A 20,814-nucleotide genomic window follows, 5' to 3' on the forward strand; every position below is an offset into this window, starting at 1 on the left:
GCTCACCCTGCAGGGAGATTTAGAAGTGAGCAGGCCATAGTTCCCACCACTAACCTGCCTGTGAGCTTCCGAGGGCAGAAAATGTGTTATGATCAGAGCCACTACTCCAGTGCCTGGCACACTGCTTGCATACAGTAGGCACATAGTTAAGGATGCTGTGTTTGCAGAATGACAGATGTGTGTCATTTCTGGAGTATGAAGCAAATGAGCAGAGATGCTGGGGGTGTGGGGCCAGGAGCAATTTATCTCAGCCAGTGTTCACAGACTTCTCTGAGGAGATGGTAGTTCAGCAGGGCCTTGAAGGATGAGTCAAAAATGTAACAAGCCAAGAATGGGAGAGGGTGTTACAGGACATGGAAGAGCCCAAAGAAAGGCTGGAGGCTCAGAAGTGCAGGGCAGATCCTACTTGAGATGCGTCCTGGGGTGGCTGTCCCAGGAGCTCAGGCTGGACTGTGGAGTCACACTGTGAAGAGCCTCAAATGACACGCTCAGGAGGCTGGGCTTTGTCCTGGCAGATAGGGGGCTCCTCAAGGCAGGACCAGTGGTTCCTCCCCTTCTGGATCCAAGGTGCAGACCCAGGGTCTGTCAACATACGTTGTCACTGGGGGTCTGTTCTAAGCTTTAGAAAGCTTTCCGTGATTGCCATGGAGGATGAAAGGTTTGTACACCGGGGAGGGATTAGAGTAGGGCAAACCAGTCTCCCAGGGTGCAAAATACTTGCACCATTCTGAAAGAGAGTGCCTCCTTACATTTTGCATCTTACTTGCCTACTTCTAGTCTGAAATCCTGTAGCACACTGGAGGCAGGGGATGGACAGGAAGCCACTCAAGTGATCCCAGTGGACTAGGGCTGTGGTCTTAGGGGATAGAGAGAGGTGTGCCTACTTGTCTGCAGAATCAGAGGACAGGATTTGGAGATAGCCAGATGTGGGATGGGCTGTAGCAGGACCCCTTTAAGGCCTCCTTGGGTTCCCCATTCTGGGATAAGTGCATATATATCCACAGCCATGATGAAGGACAGAAAGAGCAGGGCCAGACCCTAAGTCTTGGCTTCTGCCTTAGGTTACAAGTCTGGGGAGCCAAGGGCATTGACCTAAAGGGAGTAGGGCACGAGGTGAAAAGATCACAGCCTGAGCTGGTAACGCCCAGGTCACCGGTGACCACAACTAGAACCTGAATCAATGTACCAAGACAGCTTGACTCTGCCCTTTGGACCCTGGGTGTGTGAGCATAATAAGCAGGGAAGGGTGGATAAGGGTGTCCCCTTTGCGGGATGGGGTGTGTCTATCAGTCCATCATCCCTCTGCTGTATAGCAGGACCAGAGTCCACCCCCAGATCCATCTGTGTTCCCAGGAGATTATGGCTTGGCTTCCCCACCCTAGACCCCCAGAAGTTCTGACCCCAGGGCAGCAGTGCCCCCTGCTGACCAACAGTGAGACACCTCCTTTTTCTCCTCCTCTTGGGGGAGGTGGTATAGTTCTAGAGGAAAGAAGGGGCAATCCTGGAGGAAAGAGTGGGTGCAGGCATTGAGAGAGGATGGACTTTGGCTAAGGAGATAGGCAAGTGCCACCTGGTAAGCAGAGCACCAGTTTCCTGGTCAGTAGCCTTTGAGCAGGCACCAGAGTCAGGGATCCAAACAAAGGCAGAGAGGAGGTCTTCTAAGGGACTGCTGAGGGAGGCAGAGAACAAGGACTCTACCCTCCTTCATGGACATATGGCCCAGGAAGGCCTGCATCCCAGGCTGAGCACACATCTCCTCAGGTGGGCTTGGGCTCAGGCACCCCCTCAGATTCCCCTTGAATGAGCCACCTAGGCCCCACAGAGGATTTGGCGAAGGGCTAGACCTGTGAGGGGGCAGTGCCACAGGCACTCTACAAAGAAAAGTGTCTTCCCCAGGGACACTATTCCTGCCACAACTATCCAATCCAGGCTGGTAACAGACACGTCAGGAGGACAAAAGAGAGAGTCCACAAGTGGCTGGCTGGCTCCTCAGACTCAAACCTGGTCTGGACTGACTCCTCTCCTGAGCTCTGGCTCAGTGCCTCAGGGCACAAGGACTACTTTGGAGTGTTGGATGAGATGCCCAGTGGATAGAGGAGTGAGGGGACCCAGTGTGTGCTGCCTTGGCACCCTCACCTTGGAGCCAGGAAGCCCATGCAGACACAGCCACAAGCAAGGCCACACCCTGGGCAACCACTTCTCAGAAAAATTTCTGCCACAAAAAAGAGAAGGTGGGCTTCCCCAATGAGCCCTGCCCACCCCTGGAGTCTGGAGTCCCCACCTCTGATAAGAACTGGGTGCTTCTGGGAGTTTGTTTATCTCATGACTCTTGGTTACTGTGAAGGCTGACTCCTCACCTGGCTCCTGGGAACCTGGGCAGGTGTCATGACTCCAAGGAAACTTCTCTCCTAGGCTGTGACAGTGCCAGCAGATGCCATTCTCTTTGGGACTCAGAGAGGGCCTAGTGTTCAGCAAAGCAGCTCCTTGCCATGTCCTAGGTGAGGCCTAGCAGTCATCTTGATTCACCAGGTCACTGTAAGCTCCTCACAGAGCCTTCTCAGACAGCTTACCCACCAAGTCTTCAGGGAGACAGGAGGCCTACAGGAGAGTCCACGCAAGAAAAAACTTGGGCTGACTGCTACAACTACAACCAACCACACACCCAGGAGCCACAGGAACAATGAGCTGTCACCAGGAGAGTCCGTGGGAGGCCTGACCCACCGTGCTGAGCCTTGTAAAATAGGAAAATCAACCTCAGATACCAGGAAGTACAGGAGCTGAGTAAACAGCAGATAACGTCAAAAGAGTCTGGTTTCCTTTGACAGGGAGGTCTTGTGAAGGTCTTGGGCTGCACCTGCCAACTGCACCATTATCTCGTGGACATTCTGCATGTGCCTTGCAACCCAAGGAACCTGACGTCTTGGGTGGTAGTCCATGTCAGGGCCAGGGACATGGCAGCTCTCTCACAAAGCTGCCAGTCACTTCTAAAGGAACTGACCTTCTCCCTTAGACTTTTCTCAAAGAGAAATTCACTCTTGTCTTTTTCCTGCATGTGTGTTTTTTCCTCTCCCTCTTCTAGCCCAGGCATGTTTATTGACCATTGGTGCCTTGGGAATGGATTACTTGAGAAATTCAGACAGGAAACATTTACTCTGTGCCCAGGTGCCAGACACAGATGCTACAGGTGGAGACATTCAACAGGAATTTATTGAGCCCACATTATGTGCCAAGCAGTGTTCCAGACATTAAGGACAGAAAACTGAACAAGACAAAGTCTCTGCTGTGTGGAAGAAAGGAGACCACTGGGAAGGACAGAGTACAAAGATGGTCCAGGAGAGATGAACGAGGGTGGTATTGGTAGCAATAGAGAGAATAGGGAAAGGATCCAGGCAAAAATGAATAGAATGTAGTGGCTACAGATGGGGAGAAAATATTTACATAACATATATCTAATAAAAAAGTTGTATCTAGAATATACAAAGAATGCTTACAACTCAATAATAAGACAATGCAATTTTTTTAAATGGGCGGAAGATTTGAATATTTCACCAAGGAGATATACAGATGGCAAATAAGCACATGAAAAGATGCTCAACATTGTTAGCCATTAGAAATCCAAATCAAAGCCTCAATGAGACTCTATTTCACATTCAATAGGATTGCTATTATTTATAAAAGGAAAATAACAAGTGTTAGCAAGGATGTGGAGGATAGGAATCCTTGTACACTGTTGGTAAGAATGGAAAGTGGTGCAGCCTCTGTAGAAACCAGTTTGGCATTACCTCAGATAGTTAAACATAGAATTACCATGTGCCTCGGCAATTCCACTACTAGGTGTATACCAAAAGAATTGAAAATGAACTTGAACAGATATTTGTATACCAATGTTCATAGCAGTATTATTCACAATAGCCAAAAGGTAGAAGCAACCCAAGTAACCATAAACAGAAGAATGGATAAATAAAATGTGGTATACATTTACAGTAGAATATTGTCCAGTCATATAAAGGGGTGAAGTTCTGATTCATGCTATAACATGGGTGAACCTTGAAGATATCATACTGAGTGAAATAAGCCAGACACAAAAGTTCAAATATTGTATAATTTCACTTATATGAAATACCTAGAATGAGCATATTTCATAGAGACAGAAAGTAGAGTGCAAGTTCCCAAGGGCTGGTGGGGTAGGAAGGTTGAAGTGGGGAGTTATTGCTTAATAGATACAGAGCTTATGTTTGGGGTGATGAAAAAGTTTTGGTAATGGTGATAGTAGCACAAAACTGTGAATGTATTTAACATCACTTAATTGTACATATGAAAATGTAATTAAAATCACTGAATTGTATCTATGAAAGTGGTTATAATGGGAAATTCCGTGTTGTATATATGTTACCATAACATAAATTTAAAAAATAAAAATTCAGTGTTAGTTGAAAAATAACTGAGATAAATGTGTCTGGAAATACAGTTGGCCAAATAAAATGAGGTATGTTTCAACTCAAAAGAATAGAAAAAGAAAAGAAAAGTTAAACTTGCACCTACTACATAACCTAGCCACTGCATTCCTAAGTATTCATCCAAAATAAATTGAGGGTATGTGTCAACACAAAAACTCGTATACAGATGTTCATGGCAGCTTAATTTGTAGTAGCTAAAAACTGAAAACAACAGAAATGACCATCGACAAGAGAATGGATAAATAGATTGTAGCCTATTTCTACAATGGACTACCAACTGGCAATTAAAAGGCCTCAACTAGGTTCTGTGTCCGGGTAAAATGGAGTAAACACACTCCACCCTATTTATCCTGGTGAATGCAGTAATAAAACCTGGACAGAATGCACAGAATAGCTGTTTGAGAACTCTGATGTTTACATAGAACATCAGGTGAATTGGGGAAGAACATCAAATTTTGGAGTACCACTGAATTGGAGGTAAGTTTCCCATTTTTCCCTCTGGTATTCCCTGGGATGGACTCAAAGCAGCTTGAAGCCTGGATGTATGACACTATTATAAGGAATTAATAATAGAGGGGTAAATGGCAAAAAATGTACCTATTGAAAACTATGGACTATAGTTAACAGTAATATTTAATACTCTTTTATCAACAGTAGCAAATGTACCACACCAATACCAGTAATCAATAATAGGGAGGGATGTATGGGAGGATTTGGGTTTTCTTTTTTACTTTTATTTCTTTTCTGGAGTAATGAAAATATTCTAAATTTGATCATGGGGCTATGTGCACAACTATGTGATGATACTGTGAACCAGTGATTGTATACTTTGGATGGTTTCTATGCTGTGTGACTATATCTCAATAAAATTGCCTTAAAAATTAATAACAGAAAGAAAGAAAGGAAGAAAGGAAGAAAAGAAAGAAAGAAAGAGAAAGAAAGAAAGGAAGGAGAGAGGGAGGGAAGGAAGGAAGGAAGGAAGGAAGGAAGGAAGGAAGGAAGGGAGGGAGGGAGGGAGGGAGGGAGGAAGGAGGGTCAGCCTGAAACCTGGAAATGGGCAACAGGGCACAGACAGTGAGAACTCCAGGAGAAACCCTTTAGTTCTGGCTCAAAGTGTGGGAAAGGAACTTCTAATGCTGAGAGAGTAGGGAAATCCCCCTTTGGGTTTTTCCTTTTCTCCATTCTTTCAGGCCCCAGTCTCCAGGCATTCCAGTGCAGTGTTGTCAGAGGCCTGTAGGTACCTAAAACTCGAAGGGCAGGGAACTCCAGTCTGATTGGAGGAACTGTACTTCTATGGGTTAGGACAAACTCCGTTGCTTTTCTTTCTCTCTCTCTGTCCTTTCATTACTTGGCCCTGGATGAGGGCACAGTCACAGGAAGTGCGTAACAGAGAAGGTTAACTAAAGCCTCAGCTTTCTACCAGAGGGCCAAAATGGGGAGCCCAAGGGAATAGGTAAGTACTAGGAAGATAACAGAAAGGGAGAAATTCAGGAAACTGACCCCATAAAATCATTTATGAATTCCTGGGCTCACCCCCAAACTAAGCATGCATCAGTCTGATCCTAAACAAAATACCAGAGACTTGAGAACTGAACTAAGGATAAACCACTGCCCTTTTCTCAGATTGGCCACTGAAGGATACATACACAGGATAAATGTAAATAGCACTGCAAAGACTTTGAAAATGGAATGAATATTGAAATCATAATCCACAGAGAGCTAGTCAGAACCAGTTGCCCTGAACCCAACTGGTTCATAAACATCAACATTCTCCTTAGTATTTAAATATGACCCAGAGTCTCATAACATAACATTTAAAATGTCCAAGACACAACTCCAAATTACTGGCAAATGAAGATCCAGGAAAATCTCAACTAGCATGGGAAAAGACAATTAAAAAGAAAAAAAACAATGGCAATATGTTGGAATTAAGTAACAAAGCCTTTAAAACACTATTATGAAAATGCTTCAAGAAGGGCAAATACTCTTGAAATGAATGGAAAGATAGGAAGTCTCAACAAAGAAATAAACTATAAAAAAAGTAGAGAAATGGAAATTTTAGAATTTAAAATAACAAGAACCAAAATGCTAAGCTTCACTGAATGAGCTCAAGAGCAAAATGTAGAAGACAGAGGAAAAGAACCTGTAAACTTGACCAAGCTGAATAACAACAAGAAACAGATTTTTTAGAAATGAATAGAGCCCCAGGGACTGGTGAGACAATACCAAAATCTCTAACATTCATATCATTGGAGTCCCAGAAGGAGAAAAGAAAGAGGGCGGTGAGGACAAAAATATTTGAAGAAATATACCTACAGATTCAAAAATGCTAATGAAAGAAGCTAGACACAAAGGCAAAATATTGTATGATTCTGTTTATATGAAATGTCTAGAATAGAAAAATCTGTAGAGAATGAAAGCAATTAGTGTTGCCAAGTGCTTGGGGAAGGGGATAATAGGAAATGACTGTTTAATGAGTATGGAATTTCTTTTTGGGGTGATGAAAATGTTCCACAGTTAGATAGTGGTGATGGTTATACAACATTGTGAATGTATTAAAAGCCAGTGAATTTTATGTTATGTGAATTTTCCCACAATAAAAATATTTAGCCACTGTGGAAAGTAATATGGCAGTTTCTCAAAAAGTTAAACATAGAATTACCATTTGATCTGGCAGTCCCATTTCTGGGTATATACCCAAAGAGAATGAAAACAGGGTCACAAACAGATACTCTTACACCAGTGTTTATAACAGCATTATTCACAACAGTCAAAAGCTGGAAGCAACTCAGATGTCCGTCGATAAATGAATGGATAAACAAAATGTGGTACATATACACAATGTAATATTATTCAGCCATAAGAAAAATGAAGTTATAAGACATGCTGCAACATGGAAGAAGCTTGAAAATATTAAAGTCGGTGTAATAAGCAAGATGCATATGGACAAAAATTGTATGATATCTCTTATAAGAGATGACTAGAAATAGCAAATTCACAGAGACAGAAGGCAGATTAGAGGTTACGAGGCAGGGGGATGGAGGAATAGGGGAAGAGAGAGTGTTAAAAAAAATCAAACATTATGCTAAATGAATTTAGCTAGACATAAAAGGACAAATATTATATGAGTAACATTTTTACAAATACCTAGAATAAGCAAATTCATAGAGACAGAAAGTACCATACTTTAAAAGTTACCAGGGGCTGAAGGAGGAAAAAAAGGAAAAGAAAAAGAAAAATTATCCAAAACTTAGAAATAAGGCAAAGGATAAGTGTCATACATCTTTTCAATGTCATAAAGGAGCTTTTTTTTAAAAGCTCACCCAAGGATTATTTAATTTTCTAGGACAATGTACCTGTGTTTGACTTTTGCTATTTACTATTTGATTAGAACCCAGACTGTGCAGTTACCTGTTGTTACGGATTGAATCATGACCTACAAAGCCCTAATTCCCTATCCTATGAATAAACTCATTTGTATATATACATAAGTAAATATATGTATTTACAAATGTTAAGTCCTAATCCCTTATCCTATGAATGAATTTATTTGTAAATATGTATTTAAATGATCTAGACACACCAATCTAAAAAGATTGTCAGAATAGATTTTTTTAAATGATCTAACTATATCCTAGCTACAAGAATCTCATTTCAAGATTTTTAAAAATGATCTAACTAGATCCTAGCTACAAGATAAAGCTAATGATAAAGGTAGATTAAAGTAAAAGGTTAGCACTCTGATTTTGTGTTCCAGACCACCATCTGGGTCTCTACCATCCCCAGTGCCTACCAGTTTTGGTGTCCTGGAACTTGGGTTTGCCTTTCCTTCCTCTTCGGGGCTTCCAAGACTGGTCCTGTTGCTGACACTGTTCCTGTGGAGAGTCCTGTGTAGGGGCCCTCCCTGATGTTGACTGTCTCTTCCTTGTAGTCCCTCTTTATTGTTGGCTACAGAAACCTCACCAAGTCACCCAAACTATTTCCTAGGTCATGCCTGTCCTTGTCCTTTTGCTTCCAAACATTATTTTTTTTAATTCATTTTTATTGAGATATATTCACATACCATGCAGTCATACAAAGTGTACATTCAGTTGTTCACAGTATCATTATATAGTTGTGCGTTCATCACCAAAATTAATTTTTGAACATTTTCGTTATCACACACAAAAATAGTAAGAATAAAAATTAAAGTGAAAAAGAACAATTAAAGTAAAAAAAGAAAACTGGGTCCCTTTCCCCCTCCCCCCCCCCATTTTTCCACTCATCCATCCATACACTGGACAAAGGGGAGTGTGGTCCATATGGCTTTCCCAATCACATTGTCACCCCTCATAAGCTACATTTTTATACAATCGTCTTCAAGATTCATGGGTTCTGGGTTGTAGTTTGATAGTTTCAGGTATTTACTGCTAGCTATTCCAATTCATTAGAACCTAAAAAGGGTTGTCTATATTGTGTGTAAGAGTGCCCACCAGAGTGACCTCTCGGCTCCTTTTGGAATCTCTCTGCCACTGAAGCTTATTTCATTTCCTTTCACATCCCGCTTTTGGTCACGAAGATGTTCTCCATCCCATGATGCCGGGTCTAGATTCCTCCCAGAGAGTCATATTCCACGTTGCCAGGGAGATTCACTCCCCTGGGAGTCAGATCCCACGTAGCAGGGAGGGCAGTGATTTCACCCACCAAGTTGGCTCAGCTAGAGAGAGAGGGCCACATCTGAGCAACAAAGAGGCATTTGGGAGGAGGCTCTTAGGCACAATTATAGGCAGGCCTAGCCTCTCCTTTGCAGCAACAGTGTTGCCGAGGGTAAGTCCTATGGTAGAGGGCTCAGCCCATCAAACCACCAGTCCCCCATGTCTGTGAGCACATCATCAACCATTGAGGTGGGGAAGCCCAACACTCCTTCATTCTCCACCAGCTCCTCAAGGGGGCTCTGCATATTTTTTTCATTTTTTTTTAAATTAACTTTTTTTTTTTAATTAACTATATAAAAAAAATTTTTTTTAAATACAATAAAAAAACATTTTAAACAAACCACAACAAGGGAGTAAGAAAAAAGACAACTAACCTAAAACAACTACTTTTCTTCCAACATGTTCCTACTCTACCCCAAGAAAATAACCTAATACAGCAACATTTCTGTTGACTTGTTCCTGCCATACGCATCAGAAATTAACAAACCAGTCATTCCTGGGCATTCTCAGAATGCTAAATTTACCCACGATAGCTTATCTGTTCTTATTGGGTTATCGTTTCCCCTTCATTAATTGCTCTCTATCGCTAGTTCCCCTACATTCTACATTACAGACCATTTATTTTACATTTTTCAATGTTCACATTGGTGATAGCGTATAATATTTCTCTTTTTGTGCCTGGCTTATTTCGCTCAGCATTATGTCTTCAGGGTTCATCCATGTTGTCATATGTTTCATGACATTGTTCCTTCTTACTGCCACGTAGTATTCCATCGTGTGTATATACCACATTTTATTTATCCACTCATCTGTTGAAGGACATTTGGTTGTTTCCATCTCTTGGCAATTGTGAATAATGCTGCTCTGAACATTGGTGTGCAGGTATCTGTTCGCGTCACTGCTTTCACATCTTCCGTGTATATAGCAAGAAGTGCAATTGCTGGGTCGAAGGGTAACTCTATATCTAGTTTTCTAAGTCTTCCAAACATTATTATCCCAGGAATTTCACAAATAAAAACTAAAAAGATGGGAAAATATATACCATATAAAAAGCTAACCAAAAGAAAACTGGATTAGCTCTATTAATATCAGACAAGTAGTCTTCAGAACAAGGAAAATTACCAGGGATAATTATGCATGAAGAAGACATAACAGTCCTAAACATGTATGAATCTTACAAAAGAGCTTCAAAATACATGCAGCAAAAACTGGCAAAATGGAAGGAGAAATAGACAAATCTACAATTATACTTGAAGAATTGAGTCATCTCAGTATTCAAAAGAACCAGCAAACAGAAAATCAGGAATAGAATAGAAAAACCAAACACCCTAACCAACTGGGTCTATGGATATACATAGAACACACCACCCAGCACGTTGTTCTTAAGTTCACATGGAACTTTTACCAAGATACATCATATCCTGGCTCATAAAACTAAACTTAGCAAACTCAAAAAAATTGAAATAATATAAAATGTTATTTGACTATTGAATTAACTAGAAATCGATACCAAAATGTTAACAGCAAAATCTGTGTAACACTGGGAAACTAACCATACAATACACTTCCAAATATTCCATGGGTAAAATTTAGAAAATATTTTGAATGGAACTAAAATGAAAATTCAACATATTCAAATTTGTGGGGTACAGCTAAAGCAGTGCCAAGTGGGAAATTTATAACATTAAATGCTTATATTAAAATAGAAATATGGTTGTGGTGATAAATGCACAACCAGATGATGATACTGTGAAAAACTGTATACTTTGGATGATTGTATGGTATATGAATATATCTCAATAAAATTGCATTAAAAAATAGAACTAAGGTCTTCAAGTCAATAATCTATGCCTTCACCTTAAGAAACTAAAAAGAAAAAAAGAGTAAAGGTAACCCAAAGCAAATAGAAAGAAGGAAATATTGAAGAGCGGAAACAGTGAAACTGAAAGCAGAAAAGCAAATAGAGAAAATCAATGAGACAAAAAACTTGTTCTTTGAAATGCTTAAGATAAAAGACAAAGAAATTAGTAAACTCAAGAATAAAAGGGAATTTTACTACAGATCCCACAGACTTTAAGAAAACAATAAGGGAATACTGCAGGCAACTCTACACCCAAGATTAAATAAATAACCTGAACAGTACTATGACTATTAAAGACATTGAATACATAGCTTAAAACCTTCCAAAAAAGAAATCTCCAGGCCCAGATGGTTTTACTGGTGAATTACACCAATTATTTAAAGAAGAAATAACACCAATCCTACACAATCTCTTCCAGAAAATAGAAGAGGAAGGAACACTTCCTAACTCATTTTATGAAGATAGAATTACCTAGATACCAAAAACTGATAAATATGAGAAAAGAAAACTACAAACCAATATCCTTCGTAAGCATGATGCAAAAATCCTCAACAAAAATACTATAACCAAATGGAGTTAATCTTAGGAATGCAAGGCTGGTTCAATATTTAATCAGTCAGTATATATACCATACCATTTTAAGAGCCTAAAGAAGAAAAAACACATAATTATATCACTTGGTACAAAAAAAACATTTGGCAAAATTTTAATATCCATTAAGTGTAAGAACTCTCCCCAAACTAGGAATGGAGAGATCTTCCTCAACCTGACAAAAACCCTATAGCTAACATCATACTTTATGGTGAACTGGAATCAAGGCAAGGATGACAACTTTCACTGCTCCTAATTCATATCATACTTGAAGTCATATGCAGCACAATAAGGGCAAGAAAAATAAATAAAAATCAAACATATTGGAAAGAAAGAAATAAAACTATCCCTCTTTGAAGATGACATTGATTGTCTATGTGGAAAATTCCAAGGATACCAAAAAAACTCTAGATCTAATAAGTTAGTTTAGCAAGGTCACAGGATACAGGGTTAAAACACAAAAATCTAGTCTATTTCTGTACACCAACAATAAACAATTAACTCAAAATGGAATGTGTATGTGTGTGTGTGTAGGTATTTAAAGCATAACACTACAAAACTTTTAGAAAAAAAACATAGGAGAAAATCTTTGTGACATGGGATTAGATAGAGTTCTAAAAAGTGACATCAAAAGCACAATCTATAAAATTAAAAAATTAGGCATAATGAAAATTTAAAATTTTTGCTCTACAACTAGACACAAATCAGCAATGATATAGGAAACAACACTATCAACTAACTTGACATAACTGACATCTATAGAAAACTCAACCCAACAACAGTAGAGTACATATTCTTTGGTGCTCATGGAACTTCTCCAGGGTAGACTGTATACTAGGCCATAAAACAAATCTTGATAAATTGAAAAGTATTGAAATTTTGCCAAGTGTGTGATCTAGCCATAATGGAATTAAATTAAAAATCAACAACAGAAGAAAGTTTGGCAAATCCACAAATATTAGGAAATTTAAAACACACTTCTACATAACTATAATCTGTCAATGAAAAAGTCGGCAAGGAAAATTAGCAAATATGTTGAACTTAATGAAAATGAAAACATAACAAAATTTATAGGATGCAGTTAATACAGTGCTTAGAGGAAGATTTATAGCTGTAAATACCTACATTAGAAACAATGAAAGATCACAAATCAGTAACCTCCTCCTTAAGAAACTTTAAAAAAGGAGCAAACTTAGCTGAAGCAGAAGGAAGAAAATAAGATTAGAGTGGAAATCAATTAAATAAAAAAACAGTAAAATAGAGGTTAGTTCTTTGAAAAAAAATCAACAAAACTGACAAAAATTTTAGATAGACTGGCAAAGAAAAAAGACCAAAAACATAAATTACAAACATTAGGAGTGAAAGAGGGCACATCACCACTAACCTTACAGAGATTAAAAGCATAAGAGAAAAAAAAAAAAGAAATATAAAAGAATAATAAAAAAACAGAGGAAAAATATAAGAGAATACTATGAACAACTTTATGCTAAAAATTAGAGAACTTCATTGAAATTGAAAAATTCCTAGAAAGGCACAAATTACTGAACCTGACTCAGTAAGAAATAGCAATCTGAATAGATCTATAATAAGTAAACAAACTGAACTAGTAATTTAAAATCTTTCCACAACTTTGGGTATCTGTGTGTCACCTGAAACTCAGAGCTAGAGCTTGGCAGCTATGAATGTCAGTATGGCCTCTTAGAGCAACTGTTAAAAAAAAAAAAGCTGAAAAAGAACCCAGACTTAAGTTAGAGATATGAATGAAGCAGATCTGGTCAGGACTAGGGCAAACCAGGCTAAAGGGTAAAGGTCGATACTGACTGTGTTTTAAAACTTCAACTTCTGTGAGACCAATGGAAGAGATATTTATTTGGTGCAGGATATATGTCTTCTACAGCATACTATTTAACTTGTACAGTCAGTTTATTCAAACACCATAATTACATGGAGCTTTGGATAGGAAGTGAGATCTGATAGATTTGTACAGTTTAGTGTGAAATCCTGATACATCCCAAAGTAATTTGGGCAGAGAATAAAAATGTATTTGCAGGGTCCACTCTGAGGAACTGGGGAAAAACGCGGAAATGTGGGACTTCCCCACCTGGGTTATTACTGATATTCTCACGAACATTGGTAACTACCAATTTAGTAGGCTGAGCCCTTGATCTTGAGGCTTGCCCTAATGAAGCTTGTTACTGCAAAGAAGAGGCTAAGCCTACTTACAATTGTGCCTAAGAGTCTCCCCCAGAGAACCTCTTTATTGTTCAGATATGGCCTCTCTCTCTAAGCCCGCTCGGCAGGTGAACTCACTGCCCTCCCCTCTATGTGAGACATGAATCCCAGGGGTGTAATCTTCCTGGCAATGTGGGACATGACTCCCAGGGATGAGCCTGGACCCAGCATCGTGGGATTGAGAAAATCTTCTTGACCGAAAGGGGGAAGTGAAATGAAACAAAATAAAGTTTCGGTGGCTGAGATATTTCAAATGGAGTTGAGAGGTCACTCTGGAGGGCATTCTTTTGTGCTATATAGATACCCCTTTTTAGTTTTTAGTGTGTTGGAATAGGTAGGAGGAAATACCTGAAACTGTCTAACTGCAACCCAGTAGCCTTGTTTCTTGAAGATGATGGTATAATTATGTAGCTTGCATAGTGTGACCGTGTGATTGTGAAAACCTTGTGGCTCACACTCCCTTTATCCAATGTTATGGACAGATGAGTAGAAAAATGGGGATTAACTGAAAAATAGAGTGGGATGGAGGGATGGAATGCTTTAGGTGTTCTATTTTACTTTTTTTAAATTTTTATTTATTTATTTTTTGGAGTAATGAAAATTTTCAAAAATTGATTGTGGTGATGAATGCACAACTATATGATGGCACTGTGAATAACTGTACATTGTGAATGATTGTATGGTATGTGAATATATCTCAATTAAACTGAATTTTAAAAATATCTACTACCCTTTTCAATTTGACATAATTTCCTAAAAAGATGAATGAATTCATATTGACTTTTTGGAAATATGTATGAAATAAAATTATCTTCACACACAAAAAATCTTGCCACAAAAGAAAAGTCTATTGCTAGATGATTTCACTGGTGAATTACACCAAACATTTAAGGAAGAAATAATACCAGTCCTTCACAAATTCTTCCAGAAAATAGAGGAAGAGGAAATATTACCCAATTCATTCTGTGAGGCTAGTATTACCCTGATACCAAAGGTAGGCTAAGACATCAGAAGAAAAGAAAACTACAGTACAATATCCTTAATAAATAGAGACATAAAATCTTCAACAAAATATTAGCAAATTGAATTCAGCAATGCATATAAAGGGTTATACACCATGACAAAATTGGATTTATCCTAGGAATTTAAGGCAATTGATTTAATATACCATATTAATGGAATAGATAAAAGGACCACAAAAAGGACATAGTATCTCACTGTATGCAGATGACCAAATCCAACACCTTTTCATGATTGAAAGAAAAAAATCTCAGCAAACCAAAATAGAAGGAAACTTCCTCAACTTTATAAAAGACATCAATGAAAAACTTATAGCTAAAATCACATTTACTGGTGAAAGACTGAATGTTTTCTCCCTAAGAAGGGGAACAACACAAGGATGTCTTCTATCACCACTTCTAATCAAGATTTTACTGGGAGTTCTAGCCAATGCATCAAGGCAAGAAAAAGAAGTAAAGGGCATATAGATTAGAAAAGAAAAGGTAAAATTGGCGCAGATTATATAATCCTGTATATAGAAAATCCTCAGGAATTCATACCTATGAAACAATAAACAAGTTCAGCAAGTTTTCAGGATACAAGATCAATAATCAAAAATTAACTATAGGTCATTGCCATCCAACTTCTTTCCAAGAGACTGGAGTCAAAGTCCAGAGAGTTGGTCATAATGGCTGGTGAAGAAATTAATGAAGACTGTTGGGTAGAAACTCATGAGTATTTATCAACATTCAAGAGTTCTGTTGGTGCTGAGGAGGAGATGCTCAAGACCGTGATGTCTGTTTCTAGAAATTAGTTGTTGCAGAGTTTGGACCCACTTGAACAAACAAAAGTAGATTTAGTTTCTGCCTACACATTAAATTCAATGTTTTTGGTTTTTTTGGCAACTCAGGGAGTTATTCCTAAGGAATGGTAAGTAAAGCAGGAATTGGAAACAATCAAGAGTATACATGAACAGAGTCAAAAAAAATAACAGACAAGAAAATGTGGGCAAGCTGGACAGAGATGCAGCTTCAAGATTTGTTAAAAAAAAAATGCCCTCAGAGAACCAAAACCTAAAAATGCATCCAAAGTTGCCAATAAAGAGAAAAGAAAACTTAACTTTTTGGTTTTGATGTGCATATATTCAAAAAGTACATTCTTTTTGTTGTTTTCCACAAAATAGATGATGACTATGTGGCAATGCAAGGTTTAAATGTATTGCTTTTGGAATTCATATATAAAGTTTACACTTTAAATTTCTAAAGCTAAATACTTTTTTCCAGAAAGATTAAGTTATCTTTATTGATTTTCCTATAGAGAGCTATAAGGTTTTTAACATTTCAGTATATTTTATATTCATAGCTCACCATTTTTTTTGATGAGACTTATTTTCTTATATAGGTCATTCATAAACATTCAATTTAAGTTTAATGTTCTTTGTAAACAATTTGTACTATTTTAAATGAATAATGGTCTTATGAAATACGCATCTAAGACTGAAGTTTTTTTAAATTCAATTTTATTGAGATATATTCCCATACCATATAATCATCCAAAGTATACAATCCGTTGTTCACAGTACCATCATATAGTTGTGCATTCATCACCCCAATCTATTTTGTGAACATTCTCCTTGTATCAGAAAAAGTGAAAATGAGAATAAAAAATAAAAGTAAAAAAGAACACCCAACCACCCCCCCCCCATTTTTCATTTCATTTTTTGTCCCCATTTTTCTACTCATCCATCCATACACTGGATAAAGGGAGTGCAATCTACAAGGTTTTCACAGTCACATGGTCACCCCTTGTAAGCTACATTGTTATACAATCGTCTTCAAGAGTCAAGGCTACTGGGTTGCAGTATGATAGTTTCAGGATTTACTTCTAGCTATCCAATGCATTAAAACCTAAAATGGGTCATCTATATAGTGCATAAGAATGCCCACCAGAGTGGCCTCTCGACTCCATTTGGAATCTCAGCCACTGAAACTTTATTTCATTTCATTTTGCATCCCCCTTTTGGTCAAGAAGATGTTCTCAATCCCATGCTGTCAGGTCCAGAGTCATCCCCTGGAGTCATATTCCGTGTTGCCAGGGAGATTTACACCCCTGGGAGTCAGATCTCACCTAGGTGGGGAGGGCAGTGAGTTCACCTGCTGAGTTGGCTTAGCTAGAGAGAAAGAGCCACATCTGAGCAACAAAGAGGTACTCAGGGGGAGACTCTTAGGCACAATTATAAGCAGGCTTAGCCTCTCCTTTGTAGTAACCAGCTTCATAAAGGCAAGCCCGAAGATAGAGGGCTCGGCAAACCAAACTGTCAGGTCCTCGATGTTTGTGAGAACATCAGCAACAGTCCAGGTGGGGAAGTCCAACATTTCTGCATTTTCCCTCAGCTCTTCAGGGGGACCCTGCATATATATTTTTATTCTTTGTCCAAATTACTTTGGGATGTGTCTCTATTTTGTGCTAGCCTGTGCAAACATACCAGGTCTCACTTCCTATTGAAAGTTCCATATAATTATGGTCTTTGAACAAACTGTATGAGTTAAATTGTTTAGGAAATATAGATCTTGCACCAACTAAACATCTCTTCCCTTGGTCTCACATGGAATTTGAAGTTTTTAAAATGCAGTAAGACTGAAGTTTTAGGTACGTGTTTTCGCTAATATTAAGAAAGAATGAAATAACTTAAATTACCTTTTTTGTGTGTAGTTATTTTATCATATTTTCATGACTTTAGGAGTTATTGCTTTTTTAATACTCAAAGTGTGAAATTAAAGCTTTAAGGTTATATTTTAATTCTTGGCACTTCGCCTCTATGTCCCATTAAAAATAAAATACATTCTATTCTCATTTTCTTTTACATGGAAAATTAGATTGGATGTAGATAGCTGAATTTTGGCATAATGGCTATACCCTATTAATAAAGACTGTAAATATTGTGTAAAAAATTAACTGTATTTGTATATACTAATAATGCTATATACCAGTAACCCAAAAATGAAATTAAGAAAATTATTCCATTCATAATAGCATCAAAGAGAATAAAATAGGAATAAATTTACCTAAAAAAGTGCCAGACTTGTACATCAAAAACTATAAAATATTGATAAAGGAAATTAGATATGACATAAATAAATGGAGAGACATCCCATGTCCATGGATTGGAAAACTCAATATTATTAAACTGGAAATTCTTTCCTAAATTCATCTATTGATTCAATGCATTCCCTATCAAAATCCAAGGAGGCATTTGTGTGGTGATTGACAAGGTGATCCTAAAATGCCTATGGAAATGCAAGGGATCAAGAATAGCCCAAAAAATCTTAAAAAAGAAAATGTTAGAGGACTTACATTTGCTGATCTAAAAACTTGCATTTACGGATTTAAAAAGAGTGTGGTACTGATATAGGGATCTATCTATCTATCTATGTCTATCTGTCTATCATCTATCTGTGTTATCTATCTACTGATATATATACATCATAGAAACTCTTGTACAAGATCATCTATCTCTACAAGGTCTATACATCTATACAAGATCTCTCTATCAATGGAACAGAATGAGATTCCCAAAATAAAACTTTAAATTTATAGTCAGTCAGTTTTCAACAAAAGTGCCAAGGCAATTCAATTGTGTTTTCAACGATGGTGCTGGGACAATTGGATATCCACATGCAAAAAGGAGAATTTATACCCAAAAAATTAACTCAAATTTATACACAAAAAATTAACTCAAAATTTATACATAAAAAACTAACTCAAAATGGATCACAGACCTAAATGTAAAAATCCCATCATTTTTAGAAGAAAACAGAATATCTTTGTGGCTTGGGTTAAGCAAAGATTTCTTAGATACAACACCAAAAGCACAACCCATAAATGAAAAAATTGACAAATTGACCCTCATCAAAATTTTAAACTTTTCCTTTTCAAAAGACACCATTAAGATGAACAAATTCATGGAGTTAATATCTAGAATATAGGTTACCATAAGATAGAATGAGGACAGAGAATGGGGAACTGATTCTTAACTTGTGCAGAATTTTTAAATAAGTTTGATTGTAAATGTTTGGAATTGGATAGAGGTGATAGTAACAAATTATCATGCGCGTAAATAACAGTGCCAAATGGGGTGTGTGATTGTGGTTGAAAGGGGAAATTTAGGGTCATGTATGTCACTGGAAGGAAAACTAGAGGATGAGATAAGGGATGGTATAACATAGTGAATCCTGTTGTGGATGATAATGGTGTTTAATAGAACAAATAAAAGAATGTTCTCCCATGAATTAGAACAAATGTATGTTACAACTACGAGGTGTTAATAGTAGAGTGATATGTGGGGGAAAATGCACCTAATGCAAACTATGGACTATAGTTAACAGTAATATCTTAATGTTCTTCCATCACTTGTAGCAAAGGTACCACACTGAAGCTAAGTGTCAATAATAGGAGAGTATAAGGGACATGGGATTTTTCTTTTTGGAGCTGTGAAAATGTTCTAAAATTTATTGTGACAATGAAAGAACACCTCTGTGGTCACTGAGAGTCACTGATTGTACTCTTTGGGTGGACGGTATGATGTGTGAATAAAACTGAGTTTTGTTTTTTTTTTTAAAGACACCATTAAGAAAACCAAAAGTCAAGTCACAGACTGGGTAAAAATATTTGCAACTCTTCTGTTTGATAAAGGACTTAAATCTAAAATAAATAAAGAACACCTACAATTCAGCAACAAGAAAAATAATCCAGTTTAAAAGTGGGCAAAATATTTGAATAGTCATCTCACCAAAAAAGATAATGAATGACTGTTTAAATAACCTACAGGAAGGCAGGAAAAAGATAACAAATAATTGATAAACAGAGAACAAACAAACAAAAAATAAAATGGAGGCTTAAGTCATAATGTATTAATAAATACATTAGAGGTAAACCAGTGAAAAAGACTATGGTCTCTAAGTAACATCATTAGCCATTAAGGGAATTGCAAATGAAAACTATGATGAAATACAACCATGCATCTTTTAGAATGATTAAAATAAGAAATCCTGGCAATACCAAGTGCTGACAAGGAGATGTAATGTATGGAGTTCTCATACATTACAGATGGAAATGCAAAAACGTACATCCACTTTGGAAAAGTTTGTCGGTTTCTTATAAAGTTAAACATACACTTACCGTATGACCCAGCAATCCCACTCCTTGGTATTTACCCTAGAGAAATGAAAACTTACGTTCATACAAACACCTATCCACGAATGTTCATAGCAGCTCTGTTCACAATTGCCCAAAACTGGAAGCAACCCAGATATCACTCAGTGAGTGAATGGATAAACAAACTGTAATATATCCTTTCAATGGACTACTACTCAGCAGAAAAAGGAACGACTCACAACAGTTTGGGTGAATTTCAAAGGCATTATGCCAAATGAAAGAAGCCAGTCTCAAGAGGCTATATACTGTATAATTCCATTTATATGATATTCTTGGAAGGACTAAACTGTATTGATGGAGAACAGATCAGTGGTTGCCAGGGTTTAGGGGTGGAGGGAGGGTAGGACTAAGGGGATAGTACAAGGAATTTTGGGGGATGATAGAGCTGTTCTGTATCCTGATTCTCCTGTGTTAAAATTCGTAGAACTGTTCACCAAGAAGGTTATTTTTAGTGTATGTTAATATAAAAGTAAATAAAAAAAGAGAAAAACTTGATATGTGCAACAACGTAGGTAAATCTCAAAATGATGCTGAGTGAAAGAAGCCAGACTATTTATGATTCTACTTATATAAAATTCTAGAAATTTAAAATGAATTTATAGTGACAGAAAACAGATCTGTGATTGTTTTGGGACTGAGGAGGTGGAGAAGAGTGGGCAGAAGTGGCACAAGGAAGCTTTTGGGGGTGATAGATATATTTACTATCTTGATTGTGGTGAGAGTTTCACAGATGTATACATATTTTAAATTTTAAAAATCGTACGCT

At 37.7% G+C, this 20,814-nt stretch overlaps 1 protein-coding gene and 1 pseudogene across 3 annotated transcripts in view; both read left to right on the top strand.

The window, feature by feature from the left end:
- The window catches only part of RAD50 (RAD50 double strand break repair protein), a 289,914-nt gene that overhangs the window by 88,905 nt on the left and 180,195 nt on the right, over window positions 1-20,814 (top strand). The gene's annotated exons all lie outside the window — the stretch shown is intronic.
- Window positions 15,115-16,025, top strand: LOC119507971 (annotated as a pseudogene).

Source organism: Choloepus didactylus, chromosome 13 (genome assembly GCF_015220235.1).
Source record: "Choloepus didactylus isolate mChoDid1 chromosome 13, mChoDid1.pri, whole genome shotgun sequence".
Classification (NCBI taxonomy): domain Eukaryota; kingdom Metazoa; phylum Chordata; class Mammalia; order Pilosa; family Megalonychidae; genus Choloepus; species Choloepus didactylus.